A 10,049-nucleotide genomic window follows, 5' to 3' on the forward strand; every position below is an offset into this window, starting at 1 on the left:
CCGGGATTCGACCTCAGGACCTCCGGATCGTGAGCCCAACGCTCAACTACTGGACCACGGAGGCCGTAGTTTATGCGAATTCTTTAGATCTATGTTTCGTAATTAAAAGACAGAAGGAGGACCCGGTGGTGGGTAACTCGCTCGTCCCGGCTTGACAGGAGCTGCGAGATCATGTCCCGTCCGAGTCAGATTTCTTTTTCGATTTATTTTTTTCTTTGTGAATCTAGCGCGTCTGTTGTGAGGTTTTGTGAGCACCAATCAAAACACATACAAAAAACAAAATCACATCAAAATGTGTTTTTTCAAGGCGCTATCATGGAGTTCGCTGTAAGGCGACTAAATGCATCTATACCTGGGTATACTTTGTCATCATTATCGTCATCTCCCTACCTAACCTGAAGATTTGACAGGTCCGGTTTTTAACTGGGTACACTTTGTAATTGAATAAAAAAAATAATTTCTCATTTTTAATTAACAAAACAGCATAACATAAGCTCACGACAATATCCCAATTCGGGTTCTTAGAGGTACATCCATCTCAAGAGGAACTAAGTACCAACGCCTCACCGAATATGCTAGACCAACGTGATAGGTGGTGAGCCGTATCGAAGTTTATAATGGTCGAGCGAACTGTGTGTTATTTTGAATTGTTACATTTAATTTACAATGTAGGTTATGTGAGTCAACGTTACGACTGAGTCAGAACTGATGCACGAATTAATCACTAAGACGAACCAAGAGGAACATTAGGGATAAAACTAGTATGAATTAGTAATTCAAACTTACTTCACACTACAACTCATTAGTAGCTTTCAGCACACACGCACACACCCTCACACAGAACACACATACACGCACCCTATATAGGATGTTAGTGACATCGTAACGAAGACTTTGAGGGATGATTCAAACTATAATTCTGAGTTGATATCAAGTGGAATATTCCGTCGCAAAAGTATGGAACTGAAAGCAATTAAAAAGACACTAAACTTTTCATGAGTTTTTCATGAGCTGTCGGAAGACAGGAAATTCCAGTTGATATCATCTCAGAGTCATGCTTTGAATCATCCACCTCAGTATACGTTACGTTGTCACTAGCACCCATACGTACTTGTATGGCTACCTGTATGTACTTGTACGAGTACTCATTCAGCCCTTTCGGTAACGACCCACTAGGGTCGATTAATTCTTTCGCCCTGAGCCGAGGTTCGCGCCCAACTGGGCACCCTCAGGCCTGTTGTCTTACATTTTGTACCGGGTGAGAGCCCTCAGCGCTCCCCATTTTCCCGGCCAGGAAGTCAAAAAAATGTTAAATATAAATAAGTTGATGCTATTCATCAGCATCAGCCCATTAACGTCCCCACTGCTGGGGCACGGGCCTTCCCTATGGATAGAGAGATCGGGCTTTAAACCATCACGCGGGCCCAGTGCGGATTGATGGTTATTAACGACTGCTAATGCAGCCGGGACCAACGGCTTAACGTGCCTTCCGAAGCACGGAGGAGCTCGAAATGAAAACTTTTTTTGTGGTCACCCATCCTATGACCGGCCTTTGCGAAAGTTGCTTTACTTCAACAATCGCAGACCGAGCGCGTTAACCGCTGCGCCACCGAGCTCCTCCGAGTTGATGCTATTACCTACCACAAAATCAATATTTCTAGAGATGAAAGGTGTGAAAGTCTTTTTTTATTCACGAGTCTTATGGCAATGATTTGTCATTTGATCTGCCGCATATGGCAAACTACTTGGCCGGACAAATAGGAGGCTCATGGCTCTCACCGCGTATAAATTTAGTTTGTAGAGTGTATTTACTATTAGAATGTAGAACGAGAGTTCCACTGCGGTGGCTTCAATTTATGGCGGCCGGTCGGTTACATAAACCGAGAAAGTCGGCCGCCCGAATCTATGGGAAAGAAAAACACCGCTATTTCCATACTTCCTCCACTTTGAATCAGCAACACAGGTACAGTCATGAGCAATATAATGTACCCACTTTAGGACTCTGTCGCACCAACATATTTGACATTTAGTGAGACTTACAGTTCGATTTGTTAAAAAAGTTAATGTGACATGGTACCAAAGTGTATACATATTAATGCTCGTGACCGTACATACTTTTATTTATATACATAGTGTGTTAGTGACACCATAACGAATACTGAAGGGGTTGATTCGGAACATGATTCCGGCTTGATATCAAGTAGAATTTTCCGTCGCAATATTCACGTGTTTTTTTTTAATTATTTTCAATTCTATACTTTTGGGATGAAATATTCCACTTGAGGAGCTCGTTGGCGCAGCGGTAAAAGCGCTCGGTCTGCGATTGTTGAAGTTAAGCAACTTTTGCAAAAGCTGGTCATAGGATCGGTGACCACAAAAAAAAGTTTTCATCTCGAGCTCCTTCGTGCTCCGAAAGGCACGTTAAGCCGTTGGTCCCGGCTGCATAAGCAGTCGTTAATAACCACCAATCCGCACTGGGCCCGCGTGGTGGTTGAAGGCCCGATCTCCCTATCCATCCATAGGGAAGGCCCGTGCCCCAGCAGTGGGGACGTTAATGGGCTGATGATGATGATTCACCTTGACACTAACTCAGAATAATGAGCTGAATCATCCCCTTTAATATTTGTTTCGATGTCACTTATACCCGTACAAGTATGTACAAGTTCGTATGGATGTTAGTGACACCGTAACGAATACTGAGGGGGATGATTCAGTCCATGACGTTGAGTTGAAGTGGAATTTCCTGTCGGAAAATTCATGAAAATTTAAGTGTTTTCTTTCAAAACGTATCCAATGTAATTATTTTAGACTGCGATTGAATGGAGTCCAATTTTTGTAAAGCAATTTTGATGATGAAATAAATAAAATATGAAACTCCAACCAAACCGGATTATTCTCGGAAAGTATGAACGGTCTGTTTATTCGCTTCCAGTATAGATCCTAAGTATTTAGTTAACATGTCGTGTTCCCATTTTGTTTTTTAAACTATCTTTCAGTATTTAACAGCCAAGCAAAATTGAATCCAGTTATCAGACTTACAATTCCACTGAACTTTGCTTAGCTGTCAAATAGGTACTAAACCCGCGTTCATCCCTGGTTTATTTTATATTTATATAAGGTGGCTAAAGTCCAATCGATAGAAATTAGTACAAAATTTCATCCAAATCGGTTTAGTAGATTTGACATAAAAAAGTTACAGACAGACAGAGTTACTTTCGCATAATATTAGTAGAGTTAGTCTAATTTGGTACACACTTACCTAAATGCCTATCTATAGATTCTAGTTTTTGAAGGCCCTTCATGTTCCGGTGGTGGCTCACGATCCGAAGGTCTCGGGTTCGGGGACATAATAATATATTATCACAAAAATCACTTCTTTATTTATTTTAAAATTTAATTGCCCACAAATATGTGAAAGAATAATACCAATCTCGTAATATCACCATCTCCCTAGCATTGTCCCGTTTTTCACAAGGTCCGCTAACCTAACCTGAAGAATTGAAAGGTCCGGTTTTTTTACAGAAGCGACTGCATGTCTGACTTTCCAACCCGCGTAGGGAAATTCAGCCCAATACAGGTAAGGTTACATACTTCCAAAATGCATTTCTCGGGTATGTGCGTTTCCTCACGATGTTTTCCTTCACCGCTGAGCAGGTGATAATCATTTATGATCCAAACATTAATTCGAAAACAAGTGCGATAATCACTGGTTTGAGGCCTGTGCTGGATGCGAACCTGCGACCTCAAAGTGAGAAGCAAGCGTTCTACCAACTGGGCTACCATGGCTCTTCACCAATCTCGTAATATCAGTTGTTCGAATGCTCAAATCAAACAAGAGATTAGATGTTGGCAGTCTTGTGAATGTTTTGCAAACGTACATATTATCTTTATCCATATTTATGAACACCGCAGTTTAATTCACCTACAAGATGGGTGAATTTATTCAATACATACATAACATAAGCTTACGACTATAAAACAAATGGGGTAGTTAGAGGTACATAAAGTGCCTAAATACGTCCCACTGCTGGGCACAGGCCTCCCCTCAATCAACCGGAGGGGGTTAGAGGTACATCCATCCAATTCGACCGCCACCAAATACCTTTCACCGAGCTTCCTGTTAGACCAACGTTATAGGTGGTGAGCCGTATCGCCGTCTATACATGGTCGCCTGTTAGTGAAACTTATGATAAATTAATAACTCAATTCAAAAATTCAAAAAAATATTTATTTTTCAAAATTGGCCTACAAAGTTAGCGCTTTTTGAACGTCAAACATAATTAAATTACATATTATGTAACTAGCTGTAAAACTACTACCACATCGGAATCTGTAACGCTGAGGGAAAAACGTGGCCAGAAAACCTCCCAGCACAGGGCCCTAGTCCTACTGTTTCATGTTTTCCTTTCTTTTCTTTTAATCCAGTTTGTATTACACTCATTGGTGCAAGTCAGGTAGTGGGGTTTCAACCAGTGCTCCCTTGTTGGGAAGCAAGCCGGTGAACTCCGGGACCACAGCGACTATTCGATCCCACTGCTGGGCAAATGTCACCGTTAGATTTTTCCACTCCTCTCGACTTTGCGCGATCTCCAACCATTCGTTCTAATAAGCACCGAGGTCGTCACACTATATTTATTTATTTTTTAATTTGTCTTTTAAATATTGGCCCCGATTCCTGCAGACACCTCCTAATTTTATTTTAAGTTATACCTGCCATTTTCTTATCCGCCGAAAAGGAAAGGGACGGATGATTGTCAACTGTTAATTTTTAAATGAATGAGTGAATCAATGAATAACCCGGCCGGAATCAAACAGGTATTTCGTTGGTATGCGAACCGTTTGATGTGGGCTGTTAACTGAATTAAGTCGGGTTATTGGTCAATGTAAAATTTTTAGTGGGTTGTTTTAGATTTGTGCCTAAAATTGACGTGTGTTCCATAAATTTATGCCTGTCGATTACACGTCACTTTCCTTTTCGGCGGATAGGAAAATGACAGGTATAACTTAAAATAAAATTAAATGGTGTGTACTAAAATCTGACAGAGGGCACCTGGGACCTGACAGAGGGCAGCAGTAACTGTCAGTACTATTCAGAGGCGGAGGACAGGAGTCCCAATACGGCTTTGTAATAGACTACTCTGGACGCTATCCCACTTGCGTCAGACAGAGTACTGCGGGGCGGAAGGCAAGAGGGAAACCACTGCCCTTTTTTCCCTAAAAAAGTAGCATGGAAAATGCTGCACCGACAAGAGTGTGGCTCTTAAATTGATGATGATGATGTACTGGAATCAGCACCATTATCTATAATTATTTTATTTTGTCATGTGCTTTCTGACGTCGTAATTCCAATGTGTGTCGTTGTGTTTTGTTTTGTCAACAAACTACGTCCTACGCGTGTTTCTTGTTTATATGCATATTGCGTAATGGTTATATAATTATACTACTCGAAAGAATATAAGGGCCAAACTACGGGCCAAAACTTATGTATACACAAAAGTTTGATTAGTAAGAGTTATGACGTTTTTAAACATGTTTCTGCTTCAAGCAATGAATCACTGCGTAAAATACTAGGTGACTGTTTACTGCTTTCGAGTAGTATTTACGCTTTTTATCCATCACTGCTTCTTCTTCTACCGTGTGGGTAAGTGGATTAACAACCTCAGCAACCCTGGTGTCAGGGTTATTATTGAGCCGCCAAAGGCCCCTGACATGACTCATGTAACGACTAGGTACTTACATCAGTAAATAGTAACCGGGACCAACGGCTTAACGTTCCTTCCGAAAAACGGATAATCTTACTCATGGACAATCAGGTGATCAGCCTGAAATGTCCTGACTAAACTAGGGATCACAAAGTGATTTTTCCGATATGTCCTCACCGGGATTCAAACCCGAGACCTCCGGATCGTGAGCACAACGCTCAACCACTGGGCCACGGAGGCCGTTACACTGCTGAGTTCCGATATCAGTCGATATCTGTTTTCAATCAATTTTGTTTCACTATCATATCTGACATATAACCGTGTATGCTGCGTATAAATTAATTTAATTTCCAATATCTGGAAGTCATTGACGATAATTCAATCTACGTGCTCAGCGGTGAAGGAAAACATCGTGAGGAAACCCACAGAAATGCATTTTCGAAGGTATGTGACCTAACCTGTATTGGGCTGGTTTTCCCTTCGCGGGTTGGAAATCAGACAGGCAGTCTCTTCTATGTATGTATGTACGAAAAACAAGGAACAATACTTCGTATTAGAACTGAGCTAAACCCCTCAGGCTTACTTTAGTCTTCAATTGAGTCGTGTAGGTACTAGCTAAATTATGAAATTCTGATTACTAAATAAAGACTAAATAAAACTAAAGAAAAACATTTTACTTAATTACGAGTTTTCAACAAGAAAGACATAATAATAAGTCCGACATTTTATCACGTTTTTCCATGACGTTTCAAACAAATTCCATAGTAATTTGATAATTTCATGTTTTGACGTTTAGTAAAAAGTAACTAATTTGACTAGTTGGAAACTAGCCTATTGTATGGGCGTCATACGTCACACACACAGTTACACGTGTATGAAAACATCAATTTATACTATCGGTGTAAAAGGTGTTTTGTATGAAGTGTCCGGGGTGTAGCATCACTTTTTACCCGACTTCGGCGAAGCAAAAAGAAGGGCCTCCGTGGTCTAGTGGTTAGAGCGTAAGGCTCACGATCTGTTGGTCCGGGTTCCATTCCCGATTTGGACATTATCGAAATAACTCTGTGAGACTGTTCTTTGTTTCGCAAGGACTTTTCAGGCTTGAATCACCTGATTGTCAGAAAAAGTAAGATGATTCCGTGCTTCGGAGGGCACGTTAAGCCGTTGGTCCCGGCTATTAGCCGTAAAAAACACCTTCACCAACATTGCAGCAGCGTGGTGGAGTATGCTCCATACCCTCTCCGGTTGATTGAGGGGAGGCCTGTGCCCAGCAGTGGGACGTATATAGGTTGTTTATGTTTTATGTATGTATGTATGTGTTTAACATATTACTAGCTTTTATTAGCGGGTTTCCTTGTACCTATTTGATAATTACGTTGAATTGATAACCGCTCATGTTTCGGATAGGTTTTATCTCCAAATCTTGTATAAAACATATGAGTATCGGAAGCGTGATTTTTCCGGAATCGGGTTTTAATTTTTAAACTTTAATTTTTATGTATTTTTTTCTCAGTGCTAAACGTCTCAGGTATTCAGGTTATCAGGGTCAAACAAGCAAACGAAATAAATTTTAATTTAATATTTATTTAATGATCATCTCTTAGCTTAAGACAGGAAACATTTATAAAATAGCAGCTAATCACATAATAAAATTATGATAACATTTACTGAACGCTATCTTTACTTCCATCAAACGGATTGCCGTGCCTCTACTAAAAACTTTATTGATGCACACAGAGCCGGGAAAGCGGGACACACGTAATCCCATGCTAAGCCCAGAGTTCTCGGCTCTATGTGCGTCAGACTTAACTAAGAGCTCTATGTCACTAAAACACCATGTTAGCATCACCACGGTTTTACCACCAACAGAATGCAAAAAGGTTACCTCACCTGCTTGCGCAACCAATATGCTGCCAGCAACCGAATCCCGAATAATTTCCCGCTGGTTGCGTAACCATGGTGTCCTAGTGAAATACGACCCTAAAGCCTTACTGTAATGATAATTACTCAATAGACGCGCCTCTACTGTGATTGGATAAGTACAGAGTTCGTTTTACAAATGAAATGAACTCTTAGACATTACTCGAATAGTATTCTTTTATGACAGAGTTCATGACATACATAAGTCTTATGTATTGAAAAGTTCATTACACTGTAGCGATCACACCAACGAACTTTGTCATAAAGGAATTGATAAGAGGTAGAGGAGGATCTATTATTATTGAATTTATTTGAGGAGAACCAGAAATGAAGATATGGTCCCTTGTTGTATCATGAATTTTGAACAACAGTAAAAGTGTAATATTTCATTGAAAGTAAAAAAGTGTTTTTTTTTCCTCAAATATAGTTTATAAAAAAATCAAGTACAGTATGACTTCGATCTGATAATTATCAAACTGTTAATTAAACTATTTTAGTACAAAATGCAATTTGTTCCTGAGCTCTTGATTCTTGCCCAATAATGTTACGACTATAGTTACAACATTTCATTTATTTTTTTCGTTCGAAACGCGTAACGAGATTCTTAATCCAAATATGGCTATATTCCTCTCGCTCTTTGGTAGTGATTGTGAGAGAGACAACTAGAGGCCCGGCACTAAAATATAAGTCTAAAATCTCACTTTTGAAGCCACGTTTGTAAAAAATACTCGCAACTGTTAGGCTTGGTCATTCAGCTGATTGTTTATAAAAACTCCTAACTGTTTTCATAACACTGTACAGAACCAACCGTGGCTTCATTGCTTCATTTCATACTTTATAATGTGCGTTTCTATAATCGATTTGTAAAATACATTTGGTAGATTCCGATTTAAACAACTAGTGAACTGTGTGACTTAGTCTCAAGTAGGGTTGCCACCTTTTTTATGAGAACTACAAAATTTTTGATACCAATATGTATTTCGAGAATGCAGGCAAATAAAAAGTACTCGTATTTTTTTTCGATTATACCTTGTGAACAATTTGACATTTGGATGGAAGTATTCAACGTATCATTAATACCATAGCCGCTTATTGATCCACATTCAGGAGATTCAATGGTAAAATTGGACCAGGGTTAAAATATAATATTTTTGCATAAGTACTATTTTGCTTTTCTAAGACATATAGGACAACTTACTGAAATATAGTGTGGTATTAAGTATAAGTGGCAACCCTAGTCCCAAAGCGTCACGCCCAAGCGGGCGTCGCTGAGTATTCGTTACAAGAACAGTATTACATGAATCATCAACATTACATACAAACTTCGTATCAAATTAAACAAAACAAAAGTTCTACGTTCACATAAGGATGACATCTAAATGCTACTCCGTCAAACGACTTCAAAATCCGGTTAATCCGTATAAAATGGCCAATAGAAAAGGAATCTATCAACGAAGCATTTCTCAATACATAGCACGATATCCAAACGTTGGTTGGGGAAACTAGCACAAATACGACACACAGGCTAGGCTAATATCACAGGAGTACTGGGAACGGTGCGCCCCGCCCCGCCCCGCCGCCGCCCTCGCCCCGCGCCCCGCCTCCCCCCGCCTATTTACTATTCAGAGGGGGCGCAGCGGGCCACTACCGATATATTCCGCGACAATTAAGATTTCAAAAAAGGAACTAAGCGTTTCCACATTGGAATTGCACAAATTGTCGATCACAAACTTATTGCACAACCGACGTTTCACAAGTAAGCGCGTTCCGATCAATTTGAATTTTACTGCCCTAAATATTAAATTAACAATGACACGAGCTAACACGATCAAACGCATTCATATCTAAAGCAAACAATACGCGAATAGTTCAAACGAATATCATAATGGTAACAAAGCGTAAAATAGTTACATAAGGTAACACATTAAAATAAAAACGCATAAATAAACTTAAAAGCGAAAACGTTCAACAAAACTCATTCAGTAAAATTCAGACTTGTTGAAATGCGATGCATGACTAAACAAACGTTGGGCCAACGTTGGCGGGCGTTGGCCGCGCGAGCTCGCCGCGTCGGTACTCGGTGCGCCAGTACCGACACGTCCTCACTCCGCTCACGACTACACTTTGACTACAACCTGCCCCTTCTTTGTTTTTTACCGATTGCGTCAACCATGCGACGTAACACACGATCTATGGAATGGTATTTTTTCTCTAAAGAGTAATCTCACTCGCACCGGTAACTGTAAACTTTTACTTTCGAAGCCGTCAGTCGTTAGAGGCGGCCATTGTCCCAATTAGACATGTGCGGTGGCCGGCTACAGGCCACGGTCGCAGTCTTAAAATAATGTACCGATCTTTCAAAACGCAGCTCGAAAATAATACTAACTAAATATTAAAGCGAGAGAGAATCATATTGAGCTTCCACGC

This window comes from Pectinophora gossypiella, chromosome 15 (genome assembly GCF_024362695.1).
Source record: "Pectinophora gossypiella chromosome 15, ilPecGoss1.1, whole genome shotgun sequence".
NCBI lineage: Eukaryota > Metazoa > Arthropoda > Insecta > Lepidoptera > Gelechiidae > Pectinophora > Pectinophora gossypiella.